Raw genomic sequence first — 18,978 nt, forward strand, 5'->3', positions numbered from 1 at the left:
CCTCAGTTGTTTTGTTGTAGTCCTGGGAATGTAACAATTTATCAGCAGTAAATTGTTTTCCTGGATTTTATTTAACCAGGTTCAGATTGTATCAGAAAATATGGTCACAGTTCTTACCTTCTAAGGTAAATAATGCTTCTAAGATGATAAGAGAAGAATACCTTTTTATCCTCAAATAATCCAACACTTTGTGGACATCCTTCTGAGATAATCCACTACACAGGTAATTACTATGTAAAGAATTATAAGCAGGAAATTACGTTGCAACCCAAGGGAGGCAGATTTGAGGTAATCTCGTGTTTGACTATTGGCAGGACTTTGATACCTCACTGAAAATAATAAATAGTCGTGGCAATGTTAAAATGATCCATGATACTTTTCCAGTTGCCTCATGTTGTTAGTGTGTAGCATAAGGATGACCAAAAGCTAAGATAGTGGCAATGCCGCTGGTGAGATCATCTGATTAAATTTTATGCTGATTTGGTCACTGAAAGATTGACTATGTCTAAGGGTGAGACCCTTCTCTGATCCAAGATCTGAGATAGCTGAGACTCCAAACTGATTTGAGATTGTTTTCTAGTTGAGGGAAGAAAGAACAGGAAATAAAGTGTTGTGTAGAAAAGGGGGAATATGTTCCAAAACAATTATAATATAAATCAAAAGTCTTTTACTTGGAAACCTTGGAAAGGGATTATTGGTCTCCAATGAATATTTTATTGCATGTTCTGTTTAAAATCATGGCTTGTCTTTGATAATAAGCAAATGGAATATCTTTCTGGGATATTTGTAGCGACCTGAAAACTTCAGAGATACTGCTCATCTACTTTGGCCATAAAGTGGTTTTTATCACAAAGCTCTTCTAGCTCCTGACGTCAATTATAAATAATCCATTCTAAAATCAATACGATAGATACCACTTCAATTTTGAGAACTGCTGTATGGAGACTGTAACCAAAGCATCCCATCCTTAAAAGTAATAGAAAAAGATTCCTTTTTAGGCATAACCTCCTATAACAACTGAAAATAATTCTGGTATTGTACTCTGCATTTGGCATGTTCACTGACAATATGGGAAGAGAGCACACTGCGTACTACGTACAGTTTACAGAGAATCCTTTAAAGATTTCAGAAGTTAGTTTTTCATTTAAATATATGTTTAGAAAGAGAATCACCCATAGCATATTAGCCATTTATATTTTTGCCAAACATTTTTCTTATCTCATACTACTGCAATATTACAAGACTACTGTAATTAGTTGTTAGAAAATTGCTTTTGAGGAAGTGGTGTTGCCAGTGAAATATTTGCTTCTGAACAAAGACAAGACTAATAAAAAATAAACTGGCATGTTGGCATCACAAACCTTAAAAGTGTTCTTATATTTTAAAACATGCAACAAGAAACTGTTAATTTCATATTGTTTGTCTTCTGCAATCTGTTTTGTAAGCCTGGCTTTCTAAAATACTGGGTTTGTGCAGCTGCTGTAAAACACAGTTCATGGAACCAGTGATTTATTTTTACAAACTTTTATGTCACTAGGGCCGTGTTCTGATGTCCGCTGAAGTGGTCTTATATCAGAATTAAACTGGTTTAAGAATGAGAAGATTTAGACCCCTTGGATTTCTTTGTTTTACAGTAATGTATGTTTTTATACATAATAATTATGTATGTTTCAAATACTGCTAAATGTGTTAGCTGTTGCATGCCTGAAGTATACATAGAGACATACCAGTTTCATGAATCAGGCTTCTTGAAGAAATCTTGTGTCTGTTCCTCTTTGTATCTCCGACTTTTGGTTGGCACACTGCTAAGGGTGAGAGCATTCACCTTGGAAGTGCTTCATTGCCCCCTGCATCTCTTCATCGTTCCACAATTTTTCAAATTTCATCTCAATTTCTTATTTCTCCTTTGCCTGCACATCCTTAACTTCATTTTAGTTTTCCCATTTTGAATTATTTAACATTGTAACTGTATTATTCAATTTTGCAAAGGACTTATATGTGCAGTTTTAATGATAGATGCATGGTAAGAGTGACAACCTCCATATAGTGAATTTATATAAATTTTCTTTGCTACTTCCAGCCTAGGATGTTGAAATTTTGTGGATATATGAACATCTGGAGCCTTTTGAAAAGGAGAACACTTTAGAACTGCTCAAATCCTTACATTTTGGCAGAGAAATCCAAGTGGTACACACAAGTTACATGCAGCACAATTTCACAATACAGTCAGGCTAGTGATTAGGTCTGTGAGAGGCTTCAGACAGCACTTCGGATCCGGAGAAGCTTTGGATGCTTTGGGGTCCGAAGCAACACATCCGGGTCAAAGCGTCAACCTCGTTTGGCTTCCCGAAGCAGTTCGGAGCTGCCTCGGAGCCACCTCCGAGATCCAGCCATAGGGTATAATGGGGAAACAATAAAATACCTATAACTTTGTTGTTTTTTGTCTGTTTTGGATGAAATTTCCAGGGGTGGTAGACTCTGCAGAGAAGATGAAGCTTGCCAAGCTTCACTAAGATTGGTAAAGGGATTTGGGGGGAATAGCACCCCAAATTCTTAAAAGCAAAACTCATGTCACATCTAGGTTTTACAACATAGCAGGGTGAAAACTGCAGAAGTGGTAGCCTATGCTGAGACCACACAGCCTGCCAAGTTTCAAGAAGATCAGTGCAGGGGTTTGGGGGGAACTGCCCCTCAAGCTGCAGCCAAGCAAAACTGTTGCCATGGGTGCTCGTGGGACTGACTGTATCTGTCTTGGGGGCAGGGAGGGGAGCTGCTGTGGTCCCAGTTACTAATCAATCAATCAATCAGGATTCACTCAAGGACCAGCTCAATACACAGGACCTAGCTACTACATAACGACTTAACGAGCATCAATCAGCACCTACAAAACCAGGCTAAGGAGAGGAAAGAATCAGTGCAGACAATCAATTGCCTCAAGACAGAGACAGTCTTGGCACGGGTTTTGCCTGTCAGCAGCTAGGGGTGCAGGGCCCCAGAACCCCCCTGCACCCATCTCCTCGACAGCTGGCAGGCGTCACAGCAGGGGCCATGATCCCTGCAGCTGTCACCTCACTGTGCCTTAACACATGCAATGTCACCCATGGCACGGGTTTTGCTTGTCCACAACTTGGGCTGCAGTCCCCCCCAAACCCCTGCACTGATCTTGAAACTGGGCAGGCTTTGTGGCCTCAGTAAGAGCTACCACCCCTACAATTTTGACCCCCCCCGTGTTGTAACACACAGCCATGACATGAGTTTGGCTTTCAAGAATTTGGCGTATAGTTCCTCCAAAACCCATCTTCTTGAAACTGAGCAGGTTTAATACTCCCAGCAGATTCTACCATCCCTGCACGTTTCATCCAAATCGGACAAAAAGCAACAAAGTTATAGATATTTCATTGATTCCCCATTATACCCTATGGCCAGATCTCCGAGGCAGATCTGAAGCTTCAGCCGGATTGAGGCGGAAACCCGGTCAGAGCTCCAGATTGGATTGTGGCCATCTGAAACAGCTGGATCCGAAGCCAGATCAGATCGCTGCTGACTCGCACAGGCCTACTAGTTATAATGTTCTGTGTGTATGCATATGTGCATGTGTGCAGGAAAGAGGTGGAAGCTGAAAATAATTAGAATTTGAGATTCAAAATAAAGGGATGGGCGTGAAAAGTTGGAGGTGAGAGAGAAAAGAAGAAAAGCTGGAGGAAGAAGACGAGAAAGAAGTCCAGAGGAAGGAAAGCCGAGGAGAGTGGTTATAGAAAGGCAAACAGAAGAAGGAGGGAATATTAAAGTAGAAGAATAACAAACCAGGAGAAAAATGCCAGTGGGAAATAAAGGAAAATCAGGAATAACTGTAAGAGTAAAGGGAAAAAAAGGGGAGAGAGGAGAAAACATATTTTACTGTGGTTGTCAAAGGTACCATACACTTACACTTTTCGAAAGTAAAATAAAAAAAACAACAACAAATCTACCTTGTCACTGCTGGGAGGTGTACTGTAAATGAGACTGGAAAATACATTTCTGACTGGCACCCTCTGAGTACATTGCAAATGCATCATTTGGACCCTCATAGCTGTGGAAAGAAATGAGAACTGGTAATATGGGAGATGATAATGTGGGAGAAGTGAGGGGATAATTCTACCAGTTTACTTCTGTGCTCATTCTGAAATACAGTGAATGTATTTAAGTTGCTTCAGAAACCAAGGTGGGAACCCCACCCCCACTCAGGATTAGCTGTAGGGTAGGAATTTTAAAAGTACCATTGATAGTTCATCCCCCCTCCTTCCCCCCATCATAATTTGTACTCCAAAATCCCTTTGGCTTGTTTGAAAATAACACTCCTATTATATGGGTGAAAATTATGCATTGAGAGTTGTGGGATATTGCTAGCTCCAACTCCAGAACCAAGACAAGTGGGAAAATGCTGTGAAGTTCATTTATAGGAAAAATAACTAGCCAAGGTAAATGTAAACTACCACACTTGACTTTTTTTTGTTTTTACTTTTAATGCTTCTTGGCTTCGGAATATTTCAGCCATTTTCCTCTGCCTCTCCAAATAACACTGTGTTCGTCTTCCTCTTACACATCCCAAAGATTCATAATTGATCATATTGTTGATGATTAACAATCATCAGCAATATTAAGGATGATATGAACCATCATCAACAATATTAAGGTTACTAATATGCTATTATGTGGAATTTTCAGCTCTTTGAATCAAATTCACCACAACCATAACTCCTTTCTAATCTATGTATTTTGAAAACAAATTGAACAGTCATTAGAGACCCACAAGTGCCAGTACCCCCTTAATATTCTGAATATCTAATAAGGACATGAAGATAGCTTGGTGTGAAACTTGGAAACCATTTCAATTGGCAGAGGTCCATGTAAACTACTTTGTTCTTTTTTTTGTGTGAGTTCAGAACTCCTGGGTTTCCTTTTGAATTCCAGATACCACCACATTCAGCACAAAGCAAAACTCTGTTAAAACTGCCAAGTATCTTTGTTGTTTGCAGAATTCCAAATTTTCAGGGTTCCTTCAAAATGCAACCGAGTTTGATTAAGAGGTTGCAACTTGCCTTGTATTTGACCTTATAACAAAACCTGAAATCATGATAAAAGATAGCTGGAAGGGACCTCAGGAAGTCCAACCCTCGTTTAGTTCAACCCGGATCAAACCTGCACATTAAAACTTTCAATGTAGATATTCTACAACCTCTGTCTCTTCCAGTGCTTAACTATTCTCATTGTACTGAACACAGTACTCCTCAGCAGTGCTATTGGGGCCTCAGCAATGTTGAATCGAGTTGAAGAATCACTTCCTATGACTTGAATGCAGCACTGACATTAATAATATATCCCAGTGTGATATTAAGTGTTTTTGTAACAGTGGCAAACTTTTAACTCGCATTCAATTTGCAGTCCGCTATAATCCACATGTACTGCAACCTAGCCAGTTCCTGAGGTATGCAGATGCTTCTATTTAGCTTTATTAAGATGGGCATACTATCTGTTATATTTGGCATGTAAAAGAGTCTGCTTGGAGGGATGTGTGTAGGGATGGTTGTACTTAAGGAGTTAACACACTTACAAATCACTGAGGTTGTCAGAATAATTAATGCTTCCAATAAACATGTTAATTAGTTGACATGGAGAAAAATCTTCCTGGCTACATATTGGACTTTTTCATATTATCCTGAATGCAAACACCACCTTATCATATCCTTACCTTTAAATACTACCTCTACATCATTTCCTGAGTTTAGACACTTGTTATTGACTATTCAAAGAACAGCAAAAAGACTTAATAAAATCTGACAGCAGGCAGCTTTCCTGCCTGCAAAGATTAAGTGCTCAGCACTTCGCATTTCAATTACCTAAAACTAATGGAGTAAATATTTTACATTTTTAGCACCTTATTTGGCAAGTTGCTCGGGGGAAAAATATTTTTGAGTGAAAATAAAGTTCCTCCTTTAAAAATAGTTGAATATTGGCTAAAGTTATTGGCTGTGATTTACAATTGTGGCAGTGCACCTTTGGTACCTGCCACTTTAAGGGCAGAAAACAGGTACTAGCCAGGTGCCTGATTAGGGCAGCCATTTTGGCCCAGTGATATAAGCTGGGCTGCAGTTTACTGCAGGAAGGAAGGAGGTAACATCTGGTTGAGAGGCTACTCTGGGAATATCAGGAGTTAAGGGCAGGGGCTATGTGGAGTAGGTGACCCCTTTGTCCTGGGTAAGATGTAAAACTGCATCCTCATGGGGAAAGGTGGTTTGGTGGGGCTCCTAGTGGTGTGGGACCCCCAGGAAATGCCAGGCCAGTTACCGCCCCAGTGAAAGGCGGGTCGGGGTGCCTTATAATGCCAATCTCACATCCCTGGTGGTGTTCTACTGAGCAGGGGGAGCCCAGGCTCATTAAGCAGCCCTGAGCCAGAACTCAGGCCAGAGGACAGACCTGGGGCTGCACTCAGGAAGCAGAGGAAAGCCTGGCGATGACTAGAGAGACCCTGAGTGAGAGGAGCAATGACTAGAGCAGTCCCATAAGTGTGGGTGCATGAGGAAGCCCAGTGGGGGCATAGTGGCCTGGCGAGGGGCCAGGCGTGAAATAGGCCTACAGTTGTAGACTGTACATCTCTCAGTCAACGCTCAGGTGAGGGTAGTGAGAGACACCTACCAGACTGCGCTGGGGCTGACTGAGGTGAGGAGAGCTAAGCCCAAAGCCGGGGGAGGGCGGGCAGGATGAGTGTGGCCCTGAGAGAGAGGGAAATATGAAAGAGGCTGGGTGAGAGCCAGCAGAGTGAGTGGGACCCTGGTGAGAGAGGGGTAGTGTGTGAGTGGCCCTCTGGGGCTGTAGTTTGCTCCAGTTTGCTCCGGCCATAAGCTGAAGTAACACACACAGAGTAACATTTGTGAGGCATGGAACCATGGAGGGGAGGTCAGAGCAGGTATTAGGCCCTTGTCAGCAGGGCGAGTAATGGGTAGCCTCCTGCCTTGGTAACAACTCTCATATTTTTCCATCAAGGCATGGCAGGAGAGTGAACTGGGTGGTTACTCCAGGAGCAGGGTGGCTGGTGGAGACAAGGAGGCCACCCTGTTACAACAATGCTACATTTTTAATTAAGGTGAAATTATATAAAATGTAATAAATGCTATTGTGTTCTCTTTGTTAATGTGGCTTTAGCCAATATTTTGTTTCACAGCTTTTAGAAATACATTTTGAAGCTGCTTATGTTAAATTATTTCCAGTAAATTTAAACCATTCCAAACTTAGTAATTTATTTCTGGATAGCTTTTGAATAATAGAAAAATCTCTAAATGAATATCATCTGTAAAGATTTTTCTATTTGAATGCTCCTGACAAAATATAAACATCTGACTTAAATTGCAGATTTTTTTCCCCTGGTTATTTGATCTTTCCTGTTTGAGCTCATGCTGGTCGATTCATAGAAGTTTAATTTATTTAAAACTGCATACAGAAATGACTGAAAATGATGTCTCAGTATATTAAAATGATACTTCCCCCCCAATAATTTTTGGCATGTATTTTTTTACAAGGAATGTAATGAATCTTTTGGTCAAGTCCTATAGTAGGCAAATAAGATGAAGGGCATGCTAATTTTAATCTCCGTAATGTTCAGTTGCAAAGAAACAGAAGATTTTCCCTTCAGGCATTCCAGATCACTTCTACATGTGCTTCAGGGGTGGAGATGGCTTTGAGAGCTGCTCTAATAAAGCACTGCAGTGTCACGTGAATCAGTGTTCCCGTGTTTCAAAATGGTGGTGGGGGCACTTGAACTAAAGCTCATTCAACAAGCTTTAGTTCAAATGCCTCTGCTGCCATTTTTGAAGTGTGGGGATGCTGATATATGAGATGAGGGAGGTTGCTGGAGCATGGTAATTCACTTGATTGTTCAAGTCTGTTCTGACACTCGGTAACTACAGTGAGTTGGAGCAACCTCTGCACTTGTGTACAGGCACCCCATAGTCTAAATGCTCAGGTCTTAATCATAAAATGCATCGTATGTACAACTAGATTAAAATTATATGAGATACCATGTTGTTTTAAAGACAGTGGTCTGATTCTGCTGTAATATTTACTAAAGCAAATACTCCTAGTGTTCCATGGGAAGTGTGCTTGAGTAATGTTGGGTTATTGTGGGCTGTTTCTTTTGGGAGATGAAACTGATGATATAAATCGGGCTTAATCTGGTACAGTCCTGTTTGCTTTACTTGTGTGTGTGTGTGTGTGTGTGTGTGTGTGTGTGTGTGCATGCACACATGCACAGATACACGTGCACATAGGCAGATCCAGATGGCATGTAGCAGTGTGGTCCAACCCCATCTTTGTCTATGCACCATGTACACAATGAACTCCCAGAACTCCCCAGCATGTTAGCAGAGTATCTGCTGGGAACTCTTATTAGATGATTGGCTGATCAGCATGGAGTCTGCATGGAGTTACTGATTTAGATAGCGCTGAAGTCTGCCGCTGTTCACTTTTCCTCTTCACCTGCCCTGAACTCAGCAGCAGGAGACTATGGGCAGATATTGCAGTGACTGGCCTGTGAGCTCTGAAAACTCACAGGCATCCAGGATTACAGTGAGGGTGTTGACAGGAAACCAGCAGGGTCTCTGCTTGAATAAGCCCAGAGAGTTGTTATGTCCCTCACCCAGTCAATTAAAGTCTTGGTGGGCCAGAAAGGGACTCTTCCTTGGGTATAGAGCTATGGCCTGGTCCTACCCAGAGGGCAATAAACCAGTAATTCCAAGACAATCAGATACAAGTTCAATGAAAATATATATTATAGCAAATCTAGTCACTAACATAACAGCACTAGCACCATTGAATTACAACAAGACAGCAGTCAAAATCACTAAGGGCCTAGTGTGGAGACAGTCACGGAGGCTTTCTCTGCCTTTCCACAAATGGGTACTGAGCACCTCAGATACAAGGGCAGGTGATAACTGAACCTCACAAAGGATGGTAGGTAAATCAAACAGGTGCATTCACATATGGTGGCAGTCATTCCACAGTTCAGTAATATCCTGGGAGTTTGGCTCCTCACTTTCACAGACACCATTTGCCTCAAAACAACAACCGCTTACTTTCTCTCAGAGATACATACACTGCTAGTCCTCTCACGAACTCTTACAATTCATTCGAATTCTCAGTTAAGTGCTCATACTGTCAGTCTCACTGTAGTCGCACACCAGATCACAGTCCTGCACCACACACACCATGCCACGCACACTCTCTTCACACATGTATGCAACCCTCGTGCACCACCCCACGCAGGGGTACTGAATTACACAGTTTTTATACTGGGCTCATTACACCTCCTGTCAATCATTCTTAATTGTCACCTCATTCTGTCAATCAATAGTCCATCTCAATTGGACCATTCATAACTGCCCACAACATGCACTTCATTATCATAGGTTAGGGTGTTATGTCTTGTGTTGTGTCAGGGTTGACTGTGCAGTTTTGCTAAGAGGTTAGACAATGGTTTTGCATAGAATGGTTTGGATAGGAATGACCCTGCCTCAGACAGGGGTTGGATTAAATGACCTCTGGAGGTCCTTTCTAGCCCTGCATCTCTATGATTCCATGATATGAACAGTGGACAGTTTCTTGTCTCAGTTTCCAGACTTGCCTTTCCAAGCAAGACCTGTGCCTCTGCAAGTTTTACTCCTCTGCTCCAGTTTCACTACTCTGTCTCTTGCTTTGTCCTTCTTGTGCATGGGGGAAGTCTTCACTGTAGAATTAACCTGGGCACTTATATGGATTTTAGTCCAAGCCCTCTCCTGTCCACTGCTAAAGCCTTTAAAATGCTTTGAATCTGGACTTGCAATTTTTCTACAAGTGAGATTAGCACCCAGGCTCCACTGTAGCTTGGGCTGGAAAAAGGTCACTTTGCAATGTAGATTCTGAATGTTTAGGTTTGTGTTTTGATACCCTACAAGTGACATCCCACAGTCAGTCCTCAGGCCTGAATGTTGCTGCCTTTGTATATATTAACTTCACACTTGCCTCTTACACGTTAAAATCTATCTGTGGCTTTATGTGTACCTGAAAGAGACCTCACATTCTGCACATCTCTTTTTTTTCTTTACTGTTTGGTATACCTGAATAGTGTGAGGAACCTGTTAGCAGATGTGGTAGAGGAACAAGAACCACAGGGGCAGATTAGGGAGGTAGAAGAAACATGGGAATATTCTGCAAGATATGTACCCAGGAAATCCAAAGAGGCTAAGTACAGACATTCAAAAAGCCCAAGGTGGAAGTGATCTAAGTTACATGATTTCCTGTAAGCAGCTTAGTTTAGATTGGTAGTGAGCAGAACACACATTTGCTGTTTGGTGAGGGGGGGGGGTATCAAATCTTGGACTGTGTTCTGCCATTTTTAAATCACACTGTATGTGCTGAACTCTGTTCTGTTCCAGGTATAGACTGGCTTCTGACCACTTATACCAGTAAAAGTGTAATGTCTGTACCTGGTCTTAATGCCACTGGGAGGGAACTGGGTTTTCTATTTCACAAGTGTGAAAAAAGGGGCCTGAGATGCCCCACCAGCACCCCCATGGACCCCATAGGGGCTGGGCAAGCCCTCAATGGGCAAGGAAACTTACCTGTGAGGCTGGAATCGGCAGAGCTGTGGTGACATGTGGCACTGCTGCCTCTGTGGTTTAAAACCTGCCTGTCAATCAACTTGGGCGGTGCCTGGATATTGACATCAGTCTCTGGCACCACTACAGGGAATTTAAAAGGCACTCTTAATACTGGTGAAGGAAAAGGAGGAACTGCCTCAGGGCCAGCTGAGGCTGTGGCAGAGGCAGCTTTGGGACACCAAGGCAGTATGGTGCCAGAGCTACAAAGGCTCAATTAGCATAGAGTCAAGAGGACTTAATTGTGCAGAGGTTGGAAAGCCTAGCCTCAATGTTTTGCTAAATGTAACTCCCATAGGGAGTAGAGAGAATTTCTTGAAACCAGCAGGGGCATTTTTTGCTCATGAAAAGGAAGCCTTCCAGTATAGAGGATTTTCTTTGTTTTTTTTCTTCTTTTTGTTTTGCCACATTACCTGAGGGGCTGTCAGGATCAGGACCAACCTAAGGTCCTTATCTAGAGCTCAACTTAGGTACTATCCCTTTGCAGGTGAGAATTAAGGAGGCAGTCCAAAGAAGGCCAAAAAAATGCCGCCAGGATTGTCACAAACCATAACCGGATCAGGCTGGAGGCCTGCATCATATTCAATCATCTTGACACCAATGGCTGGCATGTGGCTGGAGTATAGGGGAGGTGAAGCCCCAGAATTAACTGTTTCCAGAACTGTGAGTACCCCAAGTGGAGCCTCTCTATTGATAACACTGAACCCTTCCTGTTAATTTCATTACCATCAAAGTCGCGGCAGATGAGTTGAGGGGAGGCCCAACTATGTGGTGTGGCAGGGGACTGGTAGTGCCTGCCACTTAAAGGACTGGGCCAGGGAGGGGCAGGTGCCTGATTAGGGCAGGCACTTCAAGGCCCAGCTCCCTGAGCTGAGAGCAGTTTGTGATCAGCCAGCAGAGGAGAAACATCACTCTGCTGAGCTCTTCCAGAAATACTGCGGATGACAGGGTGAGGCTATGGGGATGGAGGATGACTCATTTGTCCTGGGTAAGACATAAAACTGCACCCTGCTGGGTAAGGGGTTCCCTGTGGTGGGGGAGTCCCCAAGAAATGCCAGGCCAGTCACCTTCTTGGTGAAAGGCAAGTGTGGGGTGCCTTATAACCCCAGCCCCAATGTCCTTGCTGGGTTCAACCAGTCCAGGGGGAGCCCAGGCTTAGGGGAGTCCTGAGGCAAGGCCCAGGTTGGCAGAGGGACCTGGAGCAGCTCCCAGGCTCTGCATGAGTCCTGTGGCTGCAGGGACTCTGAGAGGGGGCCAGGCATGGCTACAGCCACCTGAACCTCATAGGGTGCAATACCCCAGGGCAGAGGGCCAGGCAGGGCTATGGCCACCTGAGCAATATGGGCTGGCAGGTCCCAGTGAGGGACCCAAGGGCTTGGAGCCCAGTACATGTTTATTTGTCTGTTTGTGTGCATGTGTTATGAAAGACCCAGTGTAAACCACTAGTGGATGCCATCTGTGAGGCTTGGGCTACAGTGGTAGGGGTGGAATGGAGCTGTGGATATCCCCTAAAAATCGGGGTTCAAAATGGGCAGCCTCCCACCTGATTAACATCCTAATACTATGACATCAAGGTGTGGCAGGTGAGCAAGGTGGGTGAATAGCCCATAGATAGGAGGTGGGGCAGTGCTTGCACCAGGTGTGAAAGCTTGCCCCTGTCACATGTGGGCACTTGAGGAAATTCACATGACTTTTAAGTGGGAGTGTTATAACAGGAAATTCTGTGACTTCAGTTCTTTTCTTTATTCCAAATAGAGAAAAGGCAATATTGGATGTGAACATTTCCAGCAAAATGAAAGTGTGAAAATCCCTGTCCTGGGCATGCTGGTTGTAGCCACACTGGTGTAAGGACATAGGGAGACAAGGTTCTTTGGGTAAATATGATATCTTTTATTTCAAGATTTTAAAAGAAAATTTTCCAACTATTTATTTGAGCTAATAGAAAATACTACGCTTACCCAAAGAACCTTGTCTGCCAAAATCCCTGTCCTGTATTTTGGGTTGATACTATAACATTATAAAAGATTGACTTTGCTGAAATGTGTTTAGCATTTTTTCCTGAAATGAAATTTCATCAGTTTACATATTTCTGTGAAACGCTTTGCTTTCAGCATTTTCTGCTGGAAGGTATTCTGCTAAAAAACAGTTCTGGTCATTAAAATCATGATTTTTTTTTATGCTGCTTCCTGTTTTCACATTTTTTCCAGCATATTTAGCTTCTGTTTTATATATGTGGTGTGAATAAGTCTTTCCACATTTGTTTCTGCCAAGCTTGCTAGTAAAGTTGCTTTTGCATGTGGCTCAGTGGCATAGTTAGTCCTGAGGCTGTAGTTTTGGATTCCAACTATTTTGGGTATTGTTGCAATATATTGCCTTACCTATGTTATATTGCACCTATAGGATCCCAAAGCACCTTATAGGATACTTTTCATGGGAGTTGTACATTGACTTGCAGCTGCATCTGGGATGAAATACAGGAGCTATTCATTTTAGCAGCACTTCATGACCATTTTTAAAAAGGGCAAGTGAGACATTTTTAGGGTGGTTGAGCTGAAAGACAGAACTTACTGATATGTAGGCAGTATTGTGCTGTTACACTACATCTCTCCCTGGCAGTGTAATTGAGCAGTGTGGATATATATGAGTGGTGCATGTTTTTAAAATTTCTCTTGTCTCTGTATTAATGAATGTATGAATGAATATGTGCAAAAGGCATAAAATGTAGCAAATCAACTGTACCATAAGAAACTAGACATTATCATACTGGATTTGACCAGTGGGCTATCATAGTACTTACTGCTTCCAGGCCAGTGACCTCAACTACTGTTCTTCCTGTGATAGGTAAACCCATCTTGACTTCCATTTGTGCTTAGGTGGCCTCTAATTCTGATCAGCATAATGGTTCTTGAAAGAAAAATTAGCGTGTCATAGACTGCTTATTGGTCCATCCCAGAGAGACCCAAGTTCTGTTTGTGTGTCAAATAATTGAATACTTCTTCCTAGTAGTTAACCATTAATGAAAGTTTTGCTTAAGGAAGGACTGCAGGATGTGGCCTTTGTTTCCTTTTTTAACTTTGCAGTGGTGGCTAAACAAAGTCATAGATTCATAGGGCTGGAAGGGACCCCAAAGGATCATCGGGTCCAGTCCCCTGCATGAGCAGGAAAGACATCTGGGGTCAGACGACCCCAGCCAGGTGACTGTCCAGTCTCCTCTTGAAGACCTTTAGGGTAGATGATTGTATTACCTCTGGGGGGAGCCTGTTCCATAGTCTGGGCACCCTAGTTGTAAAGAAGTTTTTCCTAATGTTCAGCCTGAAACTGTCTTCCAGGAGTTTGTGGCCGTTGTTTCCAGTTTTCCCACAGGTTGTCCTGGTGAACAGTTGTTCACCTAGCCCCTGATGTACAACTCTGGTATAGCAGTAAGCTGCAATCAGGTCCCCTCTTAGCCTTCTTTTCTTCAGGCTGAAGAGTCTGAGATCCCTTGGCCTTTCCTCGTATGGCTTGTTATCCAAGTCCCTGATCATGCGGATGTTCCTTCTCTGGACCCTCTCGAGCTTTAGTACATTCTTGTTGAAGTGCGGCACCCAGAACTGGACTCAATACTCCAGCTGCAGCCGTACCAATGTTGAGTAAAACGGGACAATCGCTTCTTTGGATTTACTGGTGATGTGTCGATTGATGCTTGCCAGAGCTTTATTGGTCCTAGTGGCTACTGAATTGCATTGCCAGCTCATATTCATGCTGAGGTCTATTGTGACCCCCAGATCTCTTTCATTTGTAGTACTGGTCAGGTTAGCAATGCTCAGCCTGTAGGTGCGCTGGGGGTTCTTCCTTCCCAGATACAGCACTTTGAATTTCATATGTTGAACTTCATCTGGTTCCGTTCTGCCTAACATGCCAGCCTGTCTAGGTCTGCTTGCCTATCTATGGGTGTGTCTGCACAACCCCATATCTTGGTGTCATCTGTGAACTTGTTAAATGAGCTTTTCACCCTCATCCAGGTCGTTGATTAAGATATTGAACAGAACTGGGCCAAGTACTGTCCCTGAGGTATGCTGCTGCCCACATCTTGCCAGGACGACACTGATCCATTCATTTGAACTCTCTGTGTCCTACCCTGCAACCAGTTTCACACCCACTTGATGGTTCCACAGTTGAGCTTGATATCTTCCAGTTTTCTGATCAGTACCTTGTGGGATACCAGGTCAAAGGCTTTCTGGAAGTTGAGGTATATGATGTCAACCGATTTTTCTCTCGTCCAGGTGATGAATCACCTGATTATAGAAGGAAATGAGGTTGGTCAGACAAGACCTGCCCACAACAAAGCCATGCTAGCTGTGATTCAGTATCATGCCTTCTGCAAGTTTGTTACATATAGCCTCTTTGATTAATGTTTCTAGGATTTTCCCTGAAATAGAAGTTAAGCTAATTGGCCTGTAGTTTCCTGGGTCTTCACACTTCCCCTTCTTGAAGATGGGCACAACATTGGCCCATACTGAGAAAGTGATGAAAAGCAATTTTGTTAGTGGGAAGCTTTCACTTCTGAAGCTTTTTGTTTGAACATAGAGTTATAAATGAACCTATACATCACTAGGTGGTCATTCTAGCTCCTTGAAAGTGGCACATTGAAAAGCCAGGGTGAAACAGCTGCTGCAAATCTGGTCGGTCAGCAGAATCTGTTTCTTTTTACTCCCCCTGCTCTGCTGTGGTGCTTACTTTGAAATTAAGCCACATCTGTATCCATTTTTAACCTAAGGATTGTATTGAGATAAGGAAAGAAATCAAATAAATCAGGTATGTTGCTTTTTAATGGAAAATATTTTGTCACATGCAAATTTATTGGGTGATGTTTGGTATGGATTTCCCACCTGCTCCAAGGTAATTACTTCAGAACCTGCATAATAATCAATATTTAGCAGTCTAAATCATGGAAGGGATGACAGAGCGATTTGCAAGTGCCACATTTGACAGGGTTGCATTCTCTTATCGTATCTTTTTAATATCTCTTCAGAGATAACAATGGAAATAGGGGAAAGAGAGTTATCCAGGGAGAGAAACAATTGGCAGAAGCTTGTCCAATAAACTCTTGTACCTAATAAAATGTTCTCATTGCTGATAAACAGAGTAAGTGACAGAATGTTGCAAAAGTGAGTTATAGCAGCTAGGCTCTAACTCAGAAAATTACTTGTCATGGCAACAGGCAAGTATCACCACTGAGACCAGAGCCCTGGAGCAAATAGATTGTTTCAATTATCTAATTTGCACAATGAATGAGACCTGCTTATAGGAAATCCATAGGTGGCTGGCAATGGCAAATGGTAACTGTGAATATAACCAGTTCAGAGCTGGTGAATTCACAATGTGTTTCAAAGAACAAAACAGAAACATTATTTTTTGAAAATGAAGAGGAAGGTGGGGGAACCTGGAGAAAAAAGTCCACGCTTCTTCTTTCTTCATTCTTCTTTTGAAAATATTATTTATATTGTGGTAGCCCCTAGAGGCCTCAGTCTGGGATCAGGATCCAATTGTTCCAGGTGGTGTACATATGAACAGAGACAGCCCCATTTTCAGAAATGCACAGTCAAGGACTATGAGAAGTAGCAAGAGGGTGTTACCGACAGATAAGGGAGTTGTGTCAGACACATTAAGAATATACATGAGTAGTACCCCATAAATAAGCTGACAGTAGCCTTTGACTTTTTCATTATTAAGTTTGTTTATTGTTAGATTCTATATAGGTTTTTATATTGTAGAATCTGAACATCTCCCAGTAGTACATTAAAGCAATATGACTGCCCTGTGTGGTTTATTCTCTCATTCTCTGCCTAGCACATGAAGTGAGAGGGTAGTGAAGTGTGATAAAGCTTTTAATTTTGGTGGGAGTTTGTTTCATGGTCTCTAGGTCTCAGACTAGCTAGGAGGCAGGAGGGGGAACTGTTGTATCTCATACATGGATAAGCTTCCCCTTTATGGTAAAAGGTGCAAAAACTCCCATGGTGCCCAAAGAGCAGAATTGCTCATCTTGGTCATCCTGGAGCAGCAAGCAAATATTCAAATAAATTGGGCACAGGCCAGTAAGGTGAGAACAAAGACCTTAACTGGACTTGATTATCTTGTGGGAAACAGTCACAATGTGAAGGACAGGTCTGATGTGCTCAGTACATTGCTGAGGTCTGTTTGCCTGTTTGGCTGACTTGCTTGCTTGCTTTCTTGTATAAATGGATCTCTTAATCTCTTAAAGGGGATATCTTAATCTGTAGGCATGTTGCATTGTAGTCTGGGCAGGAAACAATAAAATTTTGACTAACTGAAGCTTGGTTGTTGTTCACCATGATAAAACTGAGTCTCCTAGGCACCTGGACATGATAGATAGCATTTCTCATTGATGCTGCTGTGTGTCAAGGAACCCTGGAACACTATGGAAGTGTAGACAGAATTTAAGAATTAGGTATATATCTTTGACTAAAAGCATCCAAACTGTGGCTGCAAATGCATCAGAGCTTTTCTTTTTCTCACCAGTCTTGCTCTGTCTTGCTCAGATTCAGCTTCAAGCCACCAATCTTCATCCATGAGCTGATCTTGTCTGAGTACTGGATCATCTAGATGGTGGTGGTACAGTTATATATGATAAAGATGAACAGAGCTGTGTTAGCTGCATGTTGCTGGCATCTGAGCCCATAATGAGGCTGATTCACCAGATGTAGGTGCTGAATAGGACGGAGGAAATTATTCCTTGCAGAGTTCTATAAGTGAGATGTGTCAGGGATGCTGATCAGGCAGACCAGCCTGGGTGTAGTGTTATCAGGGACTCTCTACCCCAGTTTAGGAGGAGCAAGAATCCTGATTGGCTGTTGGGAGAACTACCTATCCATTTAGTGCCAGCTGGGACTCTAGGTCTGCAGGACAGTCAACAGATTTGCTGTGGCAAGCCTCTTGGTTCTTGTATTCTGGTTCTCCTGGTTTCTGGCCCATCTTTGGTCTTTGGCCTTGAATTTCTCTGCAGTTCTGTTTCCTGGCTCCTGACCCTGGTGTGGCTCTGCTTTTGGACTGTGCCCTGTGGATTGCCCCTCACATTAGTACTTGGCATCTGATCCCTGGATCCTGATCCCCAACTGTGTTTGTGGCCTCTGCTTCTGGATTTCCCTCTGACTTTGGTATATGGCTCCTGCCATTTGACCCAGGTCTAGGCCCTGCTTCCCTTTAATGGCCTAACCATTAGGCCAGACCACTTACAGCCCAGTCCCTCACAAGATGTCTAATGGCAGACTGAGCATGTCCCTTAGCAAAGCCTTAGATCATTTATTTTGTTCCTCAGATACCAGATTTCTCAAGGTGGACCACAGTACTTCATGCCCAACAGTGTTAGATGCTGAAGTGAGGTGCAAGAGAATAAGAATGGAGAATAAGAATTGTTGATGCTTGGGCATAATGGCCAAGTGAGGGTTATGGGTCCACCGTTTTCTCTTGCAAGAGTTTGAGGCACTACTGGAATGAGGTGATTGTCTAAGATGGGTTGAGTTACAATGTCCTTCATGTTGGCATTTAATCTTAAGACCTTCTAAAGGGCAGACCAAATACAATCTGCATATGTTCTATGGAAACAAGTGAATCTTTTTGGGTGGGCTATTTTCATGTAAGAAATGAAGCCACATTCACTCTGCTCTTCCTACAGAGGCACCTGTTTTCTTGTAAGTCAAACAAATAGGCAGGGTATATAGCTGACACTTTCATGTCCCTTTGTGTCCTTGCTATTCTTACATAGTTTCTTGAACACAACTTTTATGACATTAGAGAGAGCTGCCTTGCATCGGGGTAATCAGGGCAAAACACTAGCCAGATGATGAAGCTGGATAAAGGTGTGGCATAGGGTGGTTTAGAAAATATGTGGTAATTTATCTGTGCTGACCATTAACACAAGACACTATGGACACATTCCCATGAGTGGCCATGTGCAGTTTGCAGTGGCTCAAAGCAGTTTGAGGGGCCGCAAACCTCGTGGTGTGTGTGCAAGTGTTGGCCAGGCTCCAAGCACCTAGATCACCACTGCTGCTGCCCTGGGAGGCCCACAGAAATCCAAGTAAGGCTGCTGGGGCCAGTAGAGGTGCTGGCTTCAGCTTCCCTTACCCCAGTTGGGTCAATTTGGGTATTCCCGTGCCAGGGAAATTTGCCTCTGCTATTTTTCCAATGGGAAACACATGCCTCTGCATATGCACACTCATGGGTACACTCCCACTGAGTGCATTTAGTTTTAATTGCCAGTTTAAAGAACTTGTGAGCACCAGATGACAAAGCTAACCTATTTAATGACTTCTTT

Source organism: Gavialis gangeticus, unplaced genomic scaffold (genome assembly GCF_001723915.1).
Source record: "Gavialis gangeticus isolate Ggan-Ray unplaced genomic scaffold, GavGan_comp1, whole genome shotgun sequence".
NCBI lineage: Eukaryota > Metazoa > Chordata > Crocodylia > Gavialidae > Gavialis > Gavialis gangeticus.